We start from the raw sequence: 19,841 nt of genomic DNA on the forward strand, positions 1-19,841 counted from the left end.
GCTGTAGTAGCAGGAGTATTGGCGGTAGTTACTGTCAGATTAACATTGGTATGGCCGAGACTGTGAAAGTTAACGCAATAGTAATAGTACATTAGTGTCAAACAAATAGAAGAATCCTGTTTCAAAGTGCTGCTTAGCCTTGGAGTCTGTCTACCAGCAGCGGGGAGCCGCGCTATCGCTACTTTAGGGATGCTGGCGTTGTTCGATGTCAATACTGAGACTGTTAATGTTTACTGTATGTCGTCTCTGCTCGCCAGAATGTGTGTGGGCCCACAGCACCCCGAGGAAAGGGATATCAGCAGAGTAAACAGTGCCCGAGAGAAAGAAGACGGGGTAGCTGGGTTATTCTCCGCATCAACGCGTGTTGGTAGCAGGTCTGCGTTCATCAGTGGGGGGTCTCTTGCGCCTCAGTGTGTCGGTGCAAACGAGACGAAGTGTGTAGAGCAGAGAGAAGGCCTATCACTGCGCTTGCAAGAGTCCCAAAGTGTGCGTTTGTGTGTGTGAGAGAGAGAGAGAGGGAGCGGGAGTGAGAGAGAGAATGGTTGGAGCTAATTAAATGCGCAGACCTCTCGCTATCTCCTCCTCCAGCGCGCCAGTGACGCACGAGTCGGCTGCAGAGGAGTGAGTCACCGGCCTCGGGGGATCATCACCGCTCGTGGTCTCTCTCTAAATATAAACCCGCGCTAACCACTCAGAATACCTAAGCAGCTCCGACAGGCAGAGCGCAACACCGGTCCTCCGCCCTCGACCCCTACATCTAACCCTTTCCCCGTGCAGATCTGCACTTTCTGTATCGCCTGCTGCCGTCCTGAGCCGATCGCTGACAGCGGCGTGCAGTACGGTGCGATACTGTACACTGCGGGACACTGAAGCGTTCCCTCAGCTGTGCGCAGCCCGCACTAAAAGCGTAAAATGCGCGCTGTGCGTTTCCCTCTGTGCGACTTTTGTCCGTCTCCACGGGCGCAGCTAAAGAGGAATTTACGCGGTGGTAGGAGCTCCAAAGTCGTATTCTGAGGAGGCAGCACGGTTTAAAAAGGTGTGGTCGAAGAGAGGCTGCAGCTGAGCCAGAGGAGTGGGTTAAATGAAAACATGCAGACCTATTCTACGGTCGCTTTTAGTCTCCATGCGATTTTTTGCCTCTCGCCAGAAGACGGCGAACAGATGGATGCAATCCCTGTCCCATCATGCAGGTTTAAGAATCTGCCTTTGACAACAACAACAAAAAAAAGGCGGTGGATATATTTTAGCCGCGAGTGTTTGTCCGCTTCCAAAGCGCATCGGTTATACCAGAGCTGTGTTCCTGGGCGCTTTCACCAGCCAGAGGCTCCTGAACAGGGCGGTCTGCTCACAGGAAAGCGAGCACTGTCGTTGGTCCAGGGTGTCTCCTACAGGGCACGTTTCGGACTCTTCATGCCGAATGTCGGCTCCTGTTCTGTTTCATGTCGGTGCACAAAATAAGTTCGCAGTCACTCGTTGGTGGTAGGGGTGGCTCATTTAAAAAGAGCTGAAGTTGCACAAACACTCGTATATGTTACATAAACTATGAACACACCAAGACAATTAACATGCGCCCTGACCTCTCAAACAGATTAAAAACTGGCTTTCACACACACACACACACACACACACACACACACACACACACACACACACACACTAACTCAAAGAGTATTAATTGGTTTATTAACTAATCAATAAATGTGCCGACATTAAATTTGGAACCCGATTTCCCTTCTCTCACGCTCTGAATGTACGCACACAGGCACTATTGAGTGACCTTTGTAAAGACCTTTTCTTGACCCCAGCACGGTGAGGTTCTGTTCAGAGAGAGAGATAAAGAGCGTGCTAGCCACACCCAGCACCCAGACAAGAGCCCTGAGCACAGAGGGGTGGCAGGTGGGAGAGACAAGCAAGCAAAATTCTGTGAGCTCCAAAGACGTCCATCTTTATTCATTCAGAAAGACAGCAGAGGGGGATCGCTCTCCTCCTCACTGTTTTTGTAGAGTCTTTAATTGGACGTCCTCGTGAAACAGCCCAGATCAAGGTCCTGGAGGGAAAAGGGAATACATACATTCCAGAGCCTCATCATCAAGGGGAGTTTTATAAACAGTATTAACGACAGCATGATCCACAAACATCCGACAAGAAGCCCGATGAGGACAGAGCAATTGTGGCCAGAGCCCACCTTTGGCCTTCAGTCTTGGGTCAACTCCATGACCTACTGTAAGAGCATGGTGTCAGGAAACCAATTGGTAGCGTAGGAGGATCCTTATGCGTAACTGTGAATCTCACAGGATGCGGAGTGGCACAGGGACAAACCAAAAGACGTAATCCAGGGGCTTGGTCAAAAAGGGAGGCAAAGAGTCCCGTAATGAGGGAAATCAAGAAATGACAATCCAAAAACAAAATAATAATAATAATAATAATAATAAACTTTATTTTATATAGCGCCTTTAAAGGTGGCTTCTCAAAGCGCTTTACAGGATGACAATAACAATAAATAAGAAGACTACAACAATAAATAAGAAAATTTCACAAGACAGGACACAATTATAATTACAACAATACAACAATAACAATAGAGGAGACCATGGAAGATGGTATTAAGAAGAGCAGAGGGGTGAAGAATGGAACCAGTTAAGTAAAGGCTTTTCTGAAAAGGAGGGTTTTGAGTCTGGATTTGAAGGAGTTTAGAGAAGGTGACTCTCTAATATCCTTGGGCAAGGAGTTCCAGAGCTTGGGGGCATAGCAGGAGAAGGCCCTGTCGCCCATACAATGTAGACGGGCTTGGGGGACAGTAAGGAGGGCAGAATTTGAAGAGCGGAGGTTGCGAGGTGGGGAGTAGGGCGATAAAAGTTCAGACAGGTATTGAGGTGCCAAAAATCCAAAAGGCATGGTCAAAAAGAGCCAAGTTAAGTATGAGGAGATCAGTCAAAAGGTTTAGAATCACAAACAAGAGTTCTACTGAAAGCTTCTCAATAGTGAGCAAAGGTTGGTGTGTGAGGGAACTTTAAGTACTGAAAGGAAAGGGATGTGGTTGGATAATTGGTTTGGGAGTGATAATTTGTGGAATCTGGTGCTTGTGGGAATGTGATGGGTTCAATTAGGAGTGAGATTGTGAAACAGTGGGTTTGGGAATGCAACGCCGTTTGCGAGGGAGAGTGTGGGGCGTGACACATGGGGAATGTGACAAACGACAGGAACCTCACACTCGGTGTGAGATGTCAAGTTGCTCGGCATTTGAATCACATTGAGGATCTCATCCAAACATTTCTTGAAAAACCTCTAGTTTGGCTTCAACAACGTGGCTGCTCAGCTTGTTTCAAATTTCCTCCAAATGCTTTTGGAAACAAATGTTTGCAGAGCCCTCTGGACATGCTGTGCACCTTGAAAACATCCTTGTGGCAGTTGACTAACGACAAATGCCAACTCAAACTCCTGGTCTCAGGACTGTAGCACTCAACACACCATTCACTGAATTTTTTCCTTCCACAGGGATGCAAATTAAAAAGAATCCGATTGAGGTGTTGGTTAGGGAACTATGATCTTTTAAACAGAAGTATCGCAGCAATATCCAACGTTTTCCCTGATCCCCCCTTAAAAATGTTTAGTTATCTTATTTGTTTAACAGGAAGCTCTGTACAATTGTCACTTGATTGTCAAGCACCAACCATCAGAGAAACACCTACAGTTTCTATTTCTGTTCTTATTTACAGTGTTTACACTTCAAGCCCTTCTGTCCTGCACTCTCCAGGTTTGCTGAATAGAATATAAGCTTTGTAGTCCTGTTCACTCCATTTCCAACCCTTGACAGAGGTACTTCAGATCTGAACCAGCAGCTGGAATAGGGAAATACAGCAGAAGAGTCATCGCTAGGCCAGGAGAGGCAGTTGAGTCGGCTATAAATAGTCCAGTCTATTATAGTCCAGCGTGCAAAACTGAACTAACTATAAACGGATGGTATCTGGTGACGTCACTAAGAACAAAAATATCACAGCCTCAGTGTTCCAACCTGTTTTGAAAAAAATATATATTTTCTTTGCTGGCTGAAGCATGGAAGAGATTACCAAAGCTGAGCGAACGTGTGAGTTATCTTTCATTATCTCTGCTCGTTCACAGCCGGAGCACTTAGTTAACATGACATCTTTTAAGTAGAAGCAAATGAAAAAGTGAAAGGCAGAGGCCGAAGGAAACCAGATGTGTAAATTAAGGCTGATAAGCAGCCGTCGCCGATTGGCCCAGGTGTATCTTAATTGCCGATGGCTCCTTCATTAAAAAAAGACAAGTAACAGAAATACGTATCCCTGAACTCATCTTTTACTGTGTGAAATGCAGATGCTATTTAAAGCCTCAGACTGAAAATTAAGGCGGAATGCAGGTGGAGACGATGACAAATTCACGTGCCAGTATAGAAGGAACAATATAGGGGAATATAAAGTAAGCAATAAAGAAAGGAAGGGTATGATGATGATGATGTAGCGCTTTTCTGGACAACAACACAAGGTTTTGTAAAGGGGTCTGGGGACTCCCCTCCACTCTCAATGTGCGGCATCACCAGGATGACGTGACGGCAACCAAAGTGCACCAGTACGCTCCCCACACACCAGCTCTCAGTGGTCAGTGGGGAGGAGAACAGAGTGATGAAGCCAATTTGATAAATGAAATCAGGACCTTGGTTTTACCTCTCATCTGAAGGACGGCACCTTTTTACAGCATAGTGTCCCTGTCTTTATACTGTAGTATTACAGTAGGACCCACACAGACTGCAGGATGAGTGCCCTCCATTAACACCTCTTTCAGCAGCAACCTCATCTTTCCCAGGAGGTCTCCCATCCAGGTACTGATCAGGCTCCCACCTGCTGAGCTTTAGTGGGCTGCTAGCTATAAGGTGCAGGGTGACATGGCTGCTGGCTAGGGGTACTATGAGAGGTGGAGATAGAGAAATAGATTTTGGAAAAAGACAACAAGAGATTTGAAACTTTTATTGCTAATAAGGGAGTTCCATATGTTATGTGCTTAAAACCAGCAGGCAACAGTTTGCGATGGGTAAAGGCCTGCATCCAGGGTACCGCAGGACAATTAAGTGAAGAATGAATTGAAATGAAGTCATTGAAGGTCCAGGATGGAATCAAAGCCAGAAGGCAACTCCTCCAGGAGTCACTATTGCCAGTCAGAAATTCAGCCAGGGAGTCAATCAGTCAATGGGTTCGTCACTGAGATGGCCTTTAATTCAGAGAGTCAGGCAGCTCCTCTGGAGCACCTAAACATGCTTTGGGCAAGAGAAGAACCGTTCTACATCGTCCACTCTTCTGAAGAGAAGAGCATTCGGAATCCAGAAAGGTACCCAGAAAATCACAGCGGAGGAAAGCAGTCGATAGACACTTTTCCAACACAAACCATTCCCCATGCTGTGATGGCAGTACTGGCAGATCCTGGGGCTGTTGAGAAACATTTTGAAAGATATGAGGCACTTTTCGATTTAAGAGTAGGCGCCGTTTAGGTAGGAAATGGTCACTGACATTGTGAATATGTCCCCCTTATTATTAGCCTTTTGTCAGGCATTACTGTCGCCGTGGGAACATGGTCTGCAGCTCTGTTCCCCGCCTTAATAACATTACATACCCACCCAACCACGCCTCAGCCACGATGCTGCACAGCTCCACGTTTCTGCAGAAAACAACCAGGATCTATTCACATATATTTAAAGACGAACACGCGCTTCCACCCTGCCTGGCACAGCACCTCATTGATGGATCGAACGCTCTTTAATAGAAGTGTCACCGTCCCTGGAATGTGATATCGGATGGTCTGGGAGATGCGCGCCTGGGGAAGACTGCAGGCCAGTAAATCTCCAGCGCGCCCAGTTTCCTTTCACACCGCCAACACGCCGAGCGCGCCGGCAGCCTCCTCTGAAAGGGGGGCCGTCAATCTCCGGCCCTGCAGAGTCCGCATGTCCTCCTTTATTTCCACCCCCACAAGAGCCGCTCAATTCACATTATTGATCTCCACTGCCTTGGCTGGATGCACACAAGATCTTTTAAAAGTTGTTGATTCATAAACGCGAGGTATGAGCACTTACTCGCTCAGCTGCACGGAAGTCTGTTGAGCCGTAAAACGATCTCTTTGCGCCCTTTCATCTTGAAAGAACTAATCGCCTAGAAATCTGAACTCCCACTCGCCAGGATAAATGTCCGTTCGGTTAATCTGGAAGAGGGATCATTGACAAATGAGCCGTGTTTATCACTTGCTACACTGGGGGATATCATTGAAGACCTGGGCAACACCTCCCATCTGCTATCGCGCTGCGATGTAGGTCGCCCGCACTTTCAGGAACAGGCTGGCACAACGTCCAGGGGAGTTTGCATTTCCCGGAATTCTGTTGGTAAGAGTCGGAAAGTTTCCATTTCCGTCTCTCTCCGGCAGTGATTATGATTATTTTTTTTCCACGAGTGCCCTCTCTCTCTCCGCTAAATTACATTTCATCTTTAATTCATAACTTCCACTCTGCCACTTTTCCAGCCCGCCTGTTCTACACATGGGTACCAGCCGCCAGACGGGCGAGATGAGCTGGATGATCTCTGGCCACCCGTCCCCCTCTCTGCCGCTCCTTTCTGCTCCTCGTTCCTTCCTCTCATCTCTTTCACGGTTTATTTTCTTAATGAGGAAGCGGCGTCCCTCCCCCTCGCTTACTGACTCAGTCGTGTCCCGCTCACTGCCGATTGACTGCGCAGCACGGCCCTGCACGCCGAGATAAGCGGCTCCATTCTTAATAAAGGAAACTGCTGGCGCTTTGTGTAAGCAGCCTTCTGTCTTTTAATTGAAAAAAAAAAAGCCTATTACCTCCACATTAATTATCTCTTTCCCGAGGCATCTATTCCGTCACAAACCTTCTTAGGGGGATTTTTTCATTCATAAAAAAAATAAGTAAATCGACTCTCCTCCCTCCCACCCGGTAGCGCACTCAGCCGCCCATGGATCGCTCTCTCCAGCTGACGAAATCTGCCTCAAAGTGGTTTTAAAATAAAGTCCCAGTTCGAGGAAGTGCTGCTCGAGATCCGGGGTTTTATCGCTTTCAGCCCCGTTTTGAAGCGCCAACTGCGCCTCGAGGAGGCCTGCGGCGGTTAACGGTGACGAGACGGAACATTTACCGCGGCGTTTGTTTGTTTTTTGTAATCGTCAAATCTCACTCAGTCTTAACATTTTCGCCCGCTGGTTCCCTGGAACCCCGAGCAGCTTTGGAGGTTAAAAACAATACGGTTACAATCACGTATTTTAAATGTTTGAAAGACTCCCGTTTCACTCTAGTTCGGGGCAGCCGGGTTTAACCCGACTCTCAGCCAAGCGGCCTCGGCCGGTAACACCCGTGTCGCCAGGGAGCGACGTCAGACCAAGAGAACAGACGCGCCTCCTCCCTTTCAGAACGCACAAAGATCTATCATCCATTCACCTGGTTTTCATATTAAACAGTTTTTTTAATCAGACCCCTTAGAAATGAATTTGAAAAAATAGGAACATCTGCTGGTACTTTCGACATTACTGCGCAGCTCGGGCGGACAGAGGACTCGGATCTCGTACAATTGCAGGCCAACAAGACCACACACACACACGAACACGTTCCTGAAAAAAAAGCGGCTCAGAAGGTAAATCGCTTCCTCCAGATTATGGCTCGTGTGAGGATGACTCACGCTTTGCAATTACCTCTTTTAAAACGCGTTTAAAATTGCTTCCATTCCACTCAAGCGCGGGCCTGATAACCGATAACAATTTCATTTCAAAAGGAGTTTTTGGAGGGCGGTACGGGTTGTTTTCTTTTTCTATTAAACCTCAACGTATCAAGGCAGACTAACTCAAACCGTTTGATCGATATGAACTTTTTTTTTTCCCCCGGCGTAAAAACTGAACATCAAACAATAAAGTAAATCACGCCTACACTGAGTCTTTCATGATGTTAGTGTCTGAAGGAGACGTTAGATAAAGTGAAATTATTTTCAGCCGTGTTGGAGAGCGAATTAAGACGACTTTCCCGTCAGTACTTTACTCTGCTGTTCGATTGAATTTACAAATAATCAATCCCCACTCCCCCGCGTCTCCAACCCCTATCTAACTCCTCAGACACCGACCTTCTCAAAATGACAAGTCTTGAGTTACGGATTACACTCCGATAACTAATAAGACCCTACGTGGAGCCGGCAAAACTTTCGTGATCTTCCAGACATCTGTCTGCAGTGGACGCGCAAAACTTTTCGCGATAACAGTAGCAACGTGACTTTACTGAGAACAGCGGCATGGATCGATAATCAGTTCTCTAATTCAGCTGTGCATCTATCAAGAGCTGAGGTGGTTATATACAGTACTGTAGGAGCGGGACATAAAATATTATGTGCGTAACAGTCACAGCAATACCAGGTTTTGGTTTGTAATATATAGTATGAACCAAAAGAGCTCCTGTCCGTACAGATACTTAACGTTTTTTTTAAAAAATGAGAGCACTTTTAAGCCCTTATTAAAAGGATGCGGACAGCCGAGTCTTAGAGAATTCCACACTGCTCTCGGCAGCTCAGGACGCAAACTGTCGCGCAGTGAATTTCTGCATCTTCAACTCCTACGCAATCTGAAACTGCAGGCTAGGTGAAATGCCGCCGCTCTATATTCCTTAAGATTATTCCTTAGCATTTCAACAAGATGATTCCCTGACATCCGTAACACGAATTCTTTAAGGTTAAAAATGCTAATGAAACGCCCGACCTAATTCAAACCGTGTCACCATTACGAGGAACAAAAACACTGTAACCACATGATCACTTCCAAAGTTTCTTAAAAATCCAAAACGTTCATATCTGCATTTGGCACCAGGAAGTGTTAATGTCAATCCATAACACGTTATGAAGTCAGATAATCAGATAATTAACTTGCGCTGAATTGCACCGGTTCTGGGATGTTTCAGAACTTTAATTTTTCGGAGAACGCAGAGACACTTTATTATAGCAAGTCTTGCATAAACCTCGGATGGTTTAGAGGGAACCAGCTTTTCCGGGATCCGGATAGCAGCACGATGCCCCCGGCGCGCGTGGAGAAACGGACGTTTATCAACTTGTAGTTACATTTAGGTATTATATACGATATCAAATATATCTGGAAAAAAACATTTACGAATGATATTGGTGGGGGATTATGCTGTTAACATTGCCAGTCAAAATAGCAACCTGACACGGAGACTAAATCTGTCAGGCTCCGTTTTGCGTTGCACCGGGAACGAAGTGACGTTTAATTTTTAGGCGCACTCATGACCGAACACTTAAATCCCTAATTTTACACAGACAGCCGCGGTAGTCTATTAAATGCAATGCAAAACTGTCCACTCTGAAGCGGGCTCCGCCTGATCCACTAAGAACCGGTCGAAAGAGATGGCTGGCACAATGTTCGGCCACCGTTCGCAGCCAGAGAGACCCGTTCCTGACTCCGCCATTCCGTTCGGTCTTGAAACGTCATCATAAAGCAACCGAGCAAGGCCCTGGAGCCCGGTCTGCACGGAAGCAGCCGGTGTACCGCTCAGCGGTCAGATAAACTCACGGCAAAACAAGCAGACAGTCAATCTGGCAAAGATAGAAGCACCAGAACATCACCATGCTTCAACCATTTGATATGAGGAAGGAAAGTCAGACAATAACGCAACACAGTTTAATCGTATTAATTATTAATAATAATTGTGCTATTATTATCCATCTCTTTTCTGCAACCTCTGTCCTAAGAGGGTCAGTGTGAGCCCAAGTCTATCAAGTTGTCTCCGGATTATGGAGAAAAAAAATAGGGCATTCTTCTTAACACCAATGCATTATTTTTCCAGAGAAAAGATCGCAATAATGAATATTTTGTCGGGAAGATTTTAGATTTGCGTTCGAAAAGTTGATGTCGTCCGCCTGTTGTACCGAAGGAAAAACAGCTTTCGATCAATCGGGCGTGCAATTCTAAACATTGCCGATCCAGTCTGCCGGCTCCTCACAGTCAGGCATCTGTATTCAAAGCTCAAGTGGATCGATATTAAAACTGTTACTTTTTAATTTCCCCCCGAGCGCCCGAGTGAGTCGACGGTTTTCAGACTGCTTACAAAAAAAAAACTTTCCTGTTTGGGTAACGCCGGGACAATGGCGCTGGTCTTGCTTTTAGTTTGTTACAATGAAAGCTCTCGTAAGGCTGGTGGTGTTGTGTTAGTCGTAGTGCTCAAGCCGTCATTGGTGGTCCTGCTACAGTATATACCCGACTGACCTAAGTGTTTGCTGCAAACCGTGTTAATGTTAGTCCTGTTCTATTTACTACGGCAAAATCTTCTGCAATTGAAGCACCAGCAGTCGACACGATTCGATTTTTTTTTTCCTTGAAGAGGTGGACACGATTCCAGGTGTCACTACAGGGTCCGTGAGATGGTGGCTGATCAGTCTTCAAGGAAAGATGGACACTGGACGGAGACGGATGTTCTCTTGTACCTCTTTCTCTTAGGGGTCTCATTTCGTTCCCCCTCTTTCCTTGTCCCATTATCCAGTATGACCAATCAGAAAACAAGGAAGAGTTGCATATTAACCTAAACCTGTCTACCAGAGAATTCTAAAGAACTGAAACTACTTTAGACTGCATAAGTGAATAAAACAACAGTAACACAGGACGTACGCTTACACAAGCCTTGAAATCAAAGTGGTGTCCAGGCCGACTTGTTTCCTGCAGAAGTAAGACGTGTAGTTAATTTAATTACGATACGGCGGGTCATCAGAGCAGTCATCGTTCACGCCGATGAGGTTGTTCGGGGTTTATCGACGAAACCTCGGAGGTGAAACCTGAAGCATAGAATTCGCTGGCGTCGCGCAGCAACGTGCTCTGTCGAGGCGGTTTAACGCGATTCAACTCAAAAGCAAACGAGGACCCGGGAGAAATAAAATACTAGGGCGCAGTTTTTGTTTTTAGAACTAGGTTTGATTCGTTAACCATTGGAGACCTGCATGTCAAACGTTTATATAGACAATCATACTTATCGATCGATCAATTAGCCAGTCGGTACTGTGGGCGTCCCAGCAGGGAAAATTCTATAGCAAAACGCAGCTACAGTAAACATTGGTCTCGCGTGTTTCCCGAACCCAATAACGTGCTGTTTTTGCGCTGGGGGAGATCTGCTGGTTTGCTGTCCCCATCTGAATACCCGAGAATGTTGTTTTCAATCCGTTTCCAGCGCAGTAACTGATTGATCCGACCGCGTCAGATTACAGGAGTTTGGACGCGATTGAATACTGACTCCCGCATTACTGTAAGTTTAACGAAGTTGCTAATTGTTCCTGGGGTCTCCTGCACTGTTCACACCCTTTCGTTATACTTGGATTTTGCATCGCTGCCATGGGTGCAAGAGGGGCATCGCGAATACAGCTCTCGTCCAGGAGGACCTACTGGTCTACAGAGATCTGCATGGAGTACTGACATCCAGAAGGACATGATGGAAGACTCAGTGCTCCACATTTAGTACTTTTTATTGAATTGTGTGATGTTAGCATGCCCCGAGGGGTTGGGCAGCCAGTTGGCTTCGGACCTCTAGAGGTTTTTTTTTTCTCCTTACAGAGGAGTTTTTGGTTCCTCTCCTCCGTTGTCTTCTGGCTTTTTCCTCTTCCTGTTTTGTAATGTCAGGTATTGTCACACACCTTTGTTACGTTTCTTGGGGCAACCTTGTTGTGAAAGGCGCTATATAAACATTTTTTTTTTCAAATCAATTGAACAACCAGATCCCAACTGGTTCGATTCATCACTGGAATCAATTGAAAAGCTGTCCAAGTGGCGGGTACAGTGAAAATGAACACTCTTGATGATAAGAGTGTACAAACAGCAGGGAAAAACAATACTGTTACCATTTTACAAAGCACGGTCACAATGGCAAGCCCGGCGCGCAGGCGGCCAGGATAATGGCTGTTTGAAACTGCGGGTAAACGGAAGCCGGGAATCAAACCGCGAGGGCAGCGGAGCAGATGCTCGGCTCGCCCCCGCGCGCCTGGCAGAGGCCCTAGTCGTCCCGGGGGCGCGTGGGTGGGCAGCTGCAGGATTCGGGAAACTACCGCGCGCCTTTACCGCTTTATTGGATTCTTCTTAAACCGGGCGCCCACGTACCGCTCGTGGCGAGAAAGAGGGGGGGGGGGGATACCGCCTTCCAGCGGGCGCTCCGCCTCGCCTGTCTGTGTTGACGCTGGGAGCAACGATGCTGAATGAGGACAACGGTTATAGGCGGCGGCAAATCCATCTAAGAACAGGAAGTCTATCGGTTAAACCCGAAGGAGGAGTTTTGTATGAAATGTCCTGAGACTTAACCTTAACCTGCTCTTTCTGTCTCACTCATTGAATTGATTACTGCAGCTTAATCGATTCTAAATGGCCCAGTCGATCAATCGTCTTGCCCTCAGTGGCAGGACTGTGCCTCAGTCTCTGCTGTTAATGAAGCAGCCCGAGCCGACTCAAACACCTTTTCCCTAGTTCCCAGCTCTACAGCAGCTCCGGCAGTCTTCTCGCCCTCCTGCTGCTCCTCGTGTGCTGCTGCCATTACGGTTGGTATCTGACGAGTGTTCTTAAGTTTAAAGGGAGGCGGAGAAAGAATGAATGAGCGAGACAGCAGAGAAGGGAAAAGACGACCCTGCTACAGATGTAAATGCTCACGGGCGCCTCCTCTACCCCCCCGGATATTTCACCTTCATGTGGTGAATGGAGTCAGGGATTGAGGCTGTGCTTAGCTAACCGAGAAACACTGCACCAACTGTCCTGGAGCTACTGGGAGGGCAGGCACTAAATATCAGAGTTACGGCACATTGAAAACTGCGGGTGGGGTGGGGCACTGTGAGCGAGGATGTAACCCATTGCACTGACTGGCCAGCTCTATCCCAGCGGTGTCACATACTGTACAACACTAAGCAACTAATACTTGGGCCCTCCGCGTCACGCTAGCCTAAAAATAGACACCCACGTCCTAGACAGATGTCCACATGAAAAGCAAGGAAGTCCGGAAAATGGGACAGAGGTTTTGGAGGGTGCTCTCTTTATCACAGCTGGATTCTAATTCCAATATGTATTAGATCACCTAAGAAGTTGGACATGCAATCTGGAAAACATAAACAGAAGGTTAAATAGATATCACGTTCAAAATTAAAAAGGACAGGTCATTTTGTTATCCTTTTGAATATTAAGGTTACAGTGACTTGTCTGGCTGTATCAGTGCACATAAGAGAAGAACAGCACCTTGGGATTCTACCACCCATCTCTTGATCTTGGACTTGCACTGTATAAACTGCATGGTTCTTCTACAGGTAGGAACCTTGCAGGCAGATGCAGGAGACCAGTGGCCTTTCAGTTGGCTTCTTTGTCCTACTGTCTGCTGACTAGTCTAGTGAATTTTAACACTCTGATCCCATTATGCTTTGTTGTGTAACACAATTCTGTCCCTGACACTGACTGAGACCCGTGTCTTGTAGTAGACCCTATGCGATCCGGTAAGAGCTGGAGAAAACAGCCAGGTGCCAGGCGGGCCTCGCGACATCCTTACCCTAATGATTACCCCAGGACTGGAGGAGCTAGTCTTTAAATAAGACACCTAAGAGGGTACACCTGGGGAACTTAATCACAAGAACAATAACTGGAGTAGTGGAGGGATTTCGGGCGATAGAAATTCAGGGAATTTGAATTGCACCACATCAAACTTCTCTGTTCTAATCACACTGTGTCCAGAACTGTGTTGCACTGCTCTGTATTTACTGTTTCACTGTGCACCATTGTACTGTAATGCACAATTAAATTGTTAGGACAGACCCTGACTTCAAGTAGGGAGGTCCCAAGAATCTGCACGCACAAAAATGATGGTCAAGAGAAGTAAAGTCCAGGAGGAGTTATTGTAGGAAACAACAAAAAACATTAGCAGCAAGCCTAATTCACTTTATCACATTGGTATAATATTGAAGTCCTATACCATGTAACCAATAACTAAGTCAATGACCCCTGGTGTGGCTATTTACATATAATTAGAGGCTGCACAGCGGCCTCTAGTGGCAGACTTTAACTGCAGCCCCTTCTTAAAATGGGCTGCCACACGTTTACTGTATTGTAATGGTACTGTACTGTACAGTACTATTTGACATACAGGCTGCAGACAAAATAAGTATAAACTTCAGTGAAGAGACCATAAGACATTTGCCATGTTTGTGTTAGTTGCAGCACGCGAACGGATGGAAATCTGTCCACAGACGTGTGCAAAAAGCAACAAAACTGCAAACAGATGCAGCTCTGTTACACACACAGTAAATTCATCCCCATATGTGCAGCAATTATCGCCCTCAGTTATGGCCAAAACGTCCACATCACTGCTGAATTTGCCAAGGTGCTGCAGTCTGCTTGGCTGTAGCTGCAGCAGCAATCTGTCACAGCAAGCTGTGAGCTCCAACAGACTCCCAGAGACACACACAGACTCACTGGTACATCCCACACACAGAAATACACAGAGGCCACTGAAAACACCAAATTGCATTGGATGAAGACATCAGACAAGGAAAATAAATAATGTATAACTCCCTCCTCTTCCATTGATGAACATAGAGCAGACACAAACACCCCACCCCACCCCCACTCCTTTCAATTTTCCATTTTCTCCACCAGTTGTTCCCTCTGTCCTCCTGTATCCCGCAGTCATTGTGTTTTACTGCATCGGGCATTTCAATACAGCCTGATCACCACAGCTCTTACAAGAATCGAAGCTGGTATATCATGATGCCACCTGAACCCTAAAACTCTGCTAAAGTGTGAGTAAATAAATGGGCAGAACTGGGCAGATAGGATCGTTGAGTTAACTACAGAGGAAAACCAAGGGGTAGAGGGTATGTGAATGGTATATTATAAGGCATGTTATCCATGCTTGTTTGGGTTTTATAAATGTTTAACTCATGCCTTAGAACTAAGCAATGCTAATAAATCCTATAGCCCAGAGTTTCTTAGCCCTGGTGTTGGGTAACCCCTGTGTTTTCTGGCTTTTACTCCTATTACACTCTTGATCACAGGCTCAAGTGATCAGGCAGGTTAAAGGAAACTCTGGAAGAAGGCTCCACAGCCGAAATATTGTGTTTCTTTTCTTCTCTTTTCAGCCTGGGATAAACCTTCCTTTGCAGCCTACGCATGCTGACGCAGCTCCCTACTCTAACTCATTTATTCGACCGTCCTCAGTCTTTTTCAAATCTGTATGTTGAGTTTCTAAAACGCTCAGTGATATATGGGACGGGCAGGTGCCCTAAGCTGACCGGTGCGTTTCAGGACTGCTCCGACTGAGGTGCGCGAGCTGAAGAGCGACCAACTGGACGTAAGCAGAAGGGGAAAACATGGACTCACCGGAGGAGCGGTCCTTCACAGCACCACTCCAGCCACCTGCAGCTGGTCAATCGAGCTGCTCCTCGGGTGGTCACCTGTTGTGAGCTGTCGGGTCAGAAATAAGGACGCAGATTCTTAATCAGGAAGTTAATGAGAGGCCGCATAAAGTTGTGGGTACTGCAACTAGGGTAGTTCTGAAGCCAACAACTGGATGCAGAAAACAAAATAAGCCAACAAGTTCATCGGTTACTGTTGTCAAGAGGCACTGGTGATTGAAGGGCTCAGCTGCAAGAAAAAGCAGCAGAATCAGAGGGACCCCAGGAATGAGATTGAGAACCACTGATTTAACATAACATCACTTTACTGGCCCTATACAACTTCTTGCATTAGGAATTTGTCTTTTTTCCACACACCTCAGTTTGCTCTCCATGAGACAGACACACAGACAGTGAGAGAAGCTTGGGGTCAGAGTGCAGGGTCTGCCATTGTACAGCACCCCTGAAGCAGTTGGGGTTAAGGGCCTTGCTCAGGGGCCCAATGGAGTAGGAATCCTCCGCCAGTTGCAGGATTTGAACCAGCAACCTTCCAGCCACAGGCACAGATGCTTAGCCACAGAGCCACCGCTCTGCCCTGTATTTAACCTGTAGCAAGATATTGATATATGACAAGACTTTCCTACGTTTGCTATTGATTATGTGTTAATCAGGCAGCATGGCGGCTTGGCAGTCCTCACCCACGGATCTGGTTTCCTTTAGTCCCCCCCAAAGACACGCCGGCCAGGGTCAACGCTACCGCCACCTGGCCTTGCAAGGAATAATAAGCGGCCTTTCAGACAACGCACGCGTTTGTTGTGTGTGAGTGCCAGTATGTCTCTCGTAGTAATGCGCGCCTTTGAACGCCCACTTAAAATAATGTGTTACTACGGGCCCGTGCGGTACTGTGAAAACGCGTGAGCGCGGAATTCCGTAAAGCTGCAGTACACGTAGTACAACTCACTGTATGGGCCGCTTGCCGAACTGAGTAAGGACCGATCCTGACTGCAGATAAGGGCCTATCTACCTCGGGCAGAGCAAGCAGCGCGTTGAGCCTTGTCGGCGTGTGGGCGTGAGGCTCCTGCACTCTATTAAGGCGGTTAGCTGATGCGGTGAAAAATCAACGCGCTGCCCTCGCCCTGCACGCAGGCTGCGCCTGGCGGAGATACAATTTCCGTCTGCTGCAGGGCGATTTATTTCGCCAACGTTTAGCCCCCGCGCGGACGTTCCTTCTCCCTCTGCAAGCGGCCGCTTAAAAACGCGCATCGAAACAGGCGGCGGTAGAAGGCGAGGCGCTGGAATGTGCGATCGATACTGATGGCGATGATGATGGCGACAAATCTCGATCCTATCCTGTATTTCCCAGCCCTCATACAATCTCTCATCATTTGCACGCACACACACAGAGTCTTCTTTTGCACGATGTGGAAGGTTTGTGATGCTGGCAGACAGTCGATAATACTAATCCCGCATCAATGACAGTGTCAGGCGCGTTCTACACCCCCGCCCCTATATCCGAGTCAATCACCGCAGCCTCAGCGGGCGAAGCTTTATCACATCTCGGCAGCTGCTTCTGCGTTCTGACCTTCCTCTCCCTTCGCTTTGGAGCAAAGGGGGGGGCGGATGTGGTGCTTAAATAGAGGCGCATGAAAAAAAAAGTCCCCCCCCCCTTCACTTTTATTCAAAGAGACGTGCCCATGTGACACGCATCGGTCCTCTGCAAGGCTCCGGGTTCGAATCCACCCCCAAACAGCTGAAAATATCATCATAAGAGAAATCCACGGAAGGCCGCGTTGCAGAGAAGCAATAATAAATTTTCCGCGTGGCCGAGCTTCTAGTTAGTGATTGGTCATTGACGTCTTTTTTTTAGGTCTCCCGTTATTGTAGCAACTGTGAAACGCACGGTGTAAACTAGCACACGGCCTCGGGGTCCCCAAGACCCGGCCATTGCACGTCTGCCCTACCGTCCTCTGCGTTTCTGGAGAGACCTCAACGGGTTGGATTTGGGACTGGCTCGCTCGCCCCCGACGGCCGCGATAAAAGGCCTCGTCTTCTTTCTAAAAGCCGCGGGGCCGCGCTCCAGCCCACAGAGAGACACTCGTGGGCACGCCAGCGCGGTCGGGAGCAGCGAAAGCGAATTATCGACCCCGTGGTCGAGCTTGGGTAGAGGAGGTGACTACTGCCCGAGAGCCGAACACTTCACACGAGGGTGACTACCTACTTGAAGCGGCTTAAAACGAGAAAAAGCAAACATCATTGTTCTGTCTCACAAATGTGAAAAGGTTCCGGAATATTAGGGCTTCGCGTGGGTAAAAAAACGCGGGGAAGCCGAGATCGTGTCCGGTTTGATGAGTCCAAGCTCATGCACAGAGAATACATTTGCAGATAGAGAGAGAGAGATTGGTTTTAGTATTCGTTAATTATTGAAGACCGTGAATGTTTTCAGTAAGAAGTAAATGGATTCGCGCTTGAACGGTTTTTATCATAGATACTGAACGTGTTGCCCGGAACAATCGAAAATGGTTCGATAGATGTGTTATGTGCTATATACACACACGTACACCTCTGCGTGTGACACTACAGTATACTGCAATTATCAAACCTACTTTTTTTTTTGCAGGCCGATTGTCAGTCAACAAATTCAAATCCTTCAGTAATGATTTGATTTAGTAAGGAAATCACTACTTTTCATTGCACAGCTTGGGCGAGATAGAACTATCTAAGTTAAATTTAACATATATATAAAATTCCTAATTTTACATATTACAGTTCACCATCGACTTGGCAATTAGAACTGACAGAATACCGATACGCGATAAATAAAATCTGCTGTTGAGGACTGCATGCACACTTAATAAGAAATGATTATATGATTTGAATTCCGTATTTGAGTCCTGTGGAGGGCCAAGTCAGCTCTTTAATCTATTGCGGCTATTTTTATATGCTGCGGTGTAAGTGCCGCGCAGCTAAAAACCCTGATAATAGATCTGGTTTGCTTCATAAAGCACGCTGCCAGGAAACAAGGAGGGCAATATAAGTCTTTCTGAGTGATGTCTGCTCCATATGAGAGAGCTCTTCCCATCTTCCACTGGACAGAGACGCAAAGCAGTCGTCATGGCCTGCATTGCTGTCTTCCTGTGTGTCATCTAATTACACGTCTCTGTTCCACGGCTTTCAAATAACGACTTGCTTTTTTTTGTTTGTTCTGCTACTGGCGTTCAGCTCACTAAGACAGTTAACCCGACCTGTCGTGAGACACGCGACTGTAATTTGGCGGATCGATCGAATATGTGAACTAAATATCGCAACAGGATAGTTAATAGCGCTCTCCTCACACACAAAACCCTAGACTGTAGGCATTATTAGTAGGCTAAATGAAACACATCCTTTTTTTTCCCTGCAGCTGATTCTGTGTTTGTATGTCTAAGTATTCCTACGAAGCTGTTCATTAGAACAAAAGATCGAAGCTGTTGTCGTCGTGGAAAAGCACAGACTGCCACGTTTTTCCGCGTTTCGTTTTTTCCGCGTGTTGTTTGGTCTTTTGCTTATTCTTTTTTTTTAGCTCTGTCCTTCTGTTTAAAAGCGGCAGGATAGCTGACGAAGCACAGCAGCATAACTTCATAAGATGCTTTATGAATAAACCAGTGACATTCACACCGATGTAGACTCGCCTTTTTGCGCGAGAATAAATTAACATTTAACACTCACTGCAGGGCTTACAACCGAGGGAGGAAGAGTGGGGTGTTGGAGGGGGTCGATGTGGGAAACGTCAAAGGACGAATTTAGAGGGATTGGGGGACTGGGAAGATGCGCCCTGCTCCTGTTACGCTTTCCGGGAGTGAGCGCTTTGTTTCGTGGTCTCGGTGGCGTGGAGACTCGGGTGGGCAAACGAGAGAAAGACCGGAAAAACCCGGAACACGGGAGTCTCGTGTTTACAAATCCAATTTAAAATAAATGAGAGGCTTTTGTTATTATTGTTATTATTATTATTATTATTATTATTATTATTATTATTATAATTAGCTTTCGATGTGCACGGGTACTGCGGTGCCTTTTGTTAACCGGAGGAGAGTACTTACTCGTGCGCTATGCAGGGGTGGGCTAGGAGGGTAGTGGAGCCATCGCCCACTAGCTACGGCTTCTGCAGGGGAATGTCTGCTCTCTGCCCAAGCTCTGTGTCTCTCTCAGCGGCTGAGTGTGTGCGTTGCTGTGTCTGCGTGTGTGGCTAACTGCAGGAACTCAGTATGCGAAGCACAGCCGCATCTGGGAAAACCTCTTCTCTTCGCTCTTTTTATCTGCGCCTCCTTCAATGAAAAATACTATTTCATTCACCAGTTTCCGTTCATTCATCAAATCAATGCAGCGTGGAGAAGAATAGGGTTCGATCCTGACAAAATTCTTATCAATGGAGCGCTGACGTCAATGGACAGCCTGACGTCATGTCACGTG

General features: G+C 46.9%; 1 long non-coding RNA gene across 1 annotated transcript; it reads right to left on the minus strand.

The window, feature by feature from the left end:
• Positions 1–1,710: 1,710 nt before the first annotated feature.
• LOC107076612 (uncharacterized) lies at positions 1,711–19,778 on the minus strand. Its single transcript, XR_001477803.2, has 3 exons — positions 19,472–19,778; positions 15,382–15,465; positions 1,711–2,047 (listed from the first exon to the last, which is right to left on the minus strand). It is a non-coding gene; the product is annotated as an uncharacterized lncRNA (long non-coding RNA).
• Positions 19,779–19,841: the final 63 nt, after the last annotated feature.

Source organism: Lepisosteus oculatus, chromosome 3 (assembly GCF_040954835.1).
Source record: "Lepisosteus oculatus isolate fLepOcu1 chromosome 3, fLepOcu1.hap2, whole genome shotgun sequence".
Classification (NCBI taxonomy): Eukaryota; Metazoa; Chordata; class Actinopteri; order Semionotiformes; family Lepisosteidae; genus Lepisosteus; species Lepisosteus oculatus.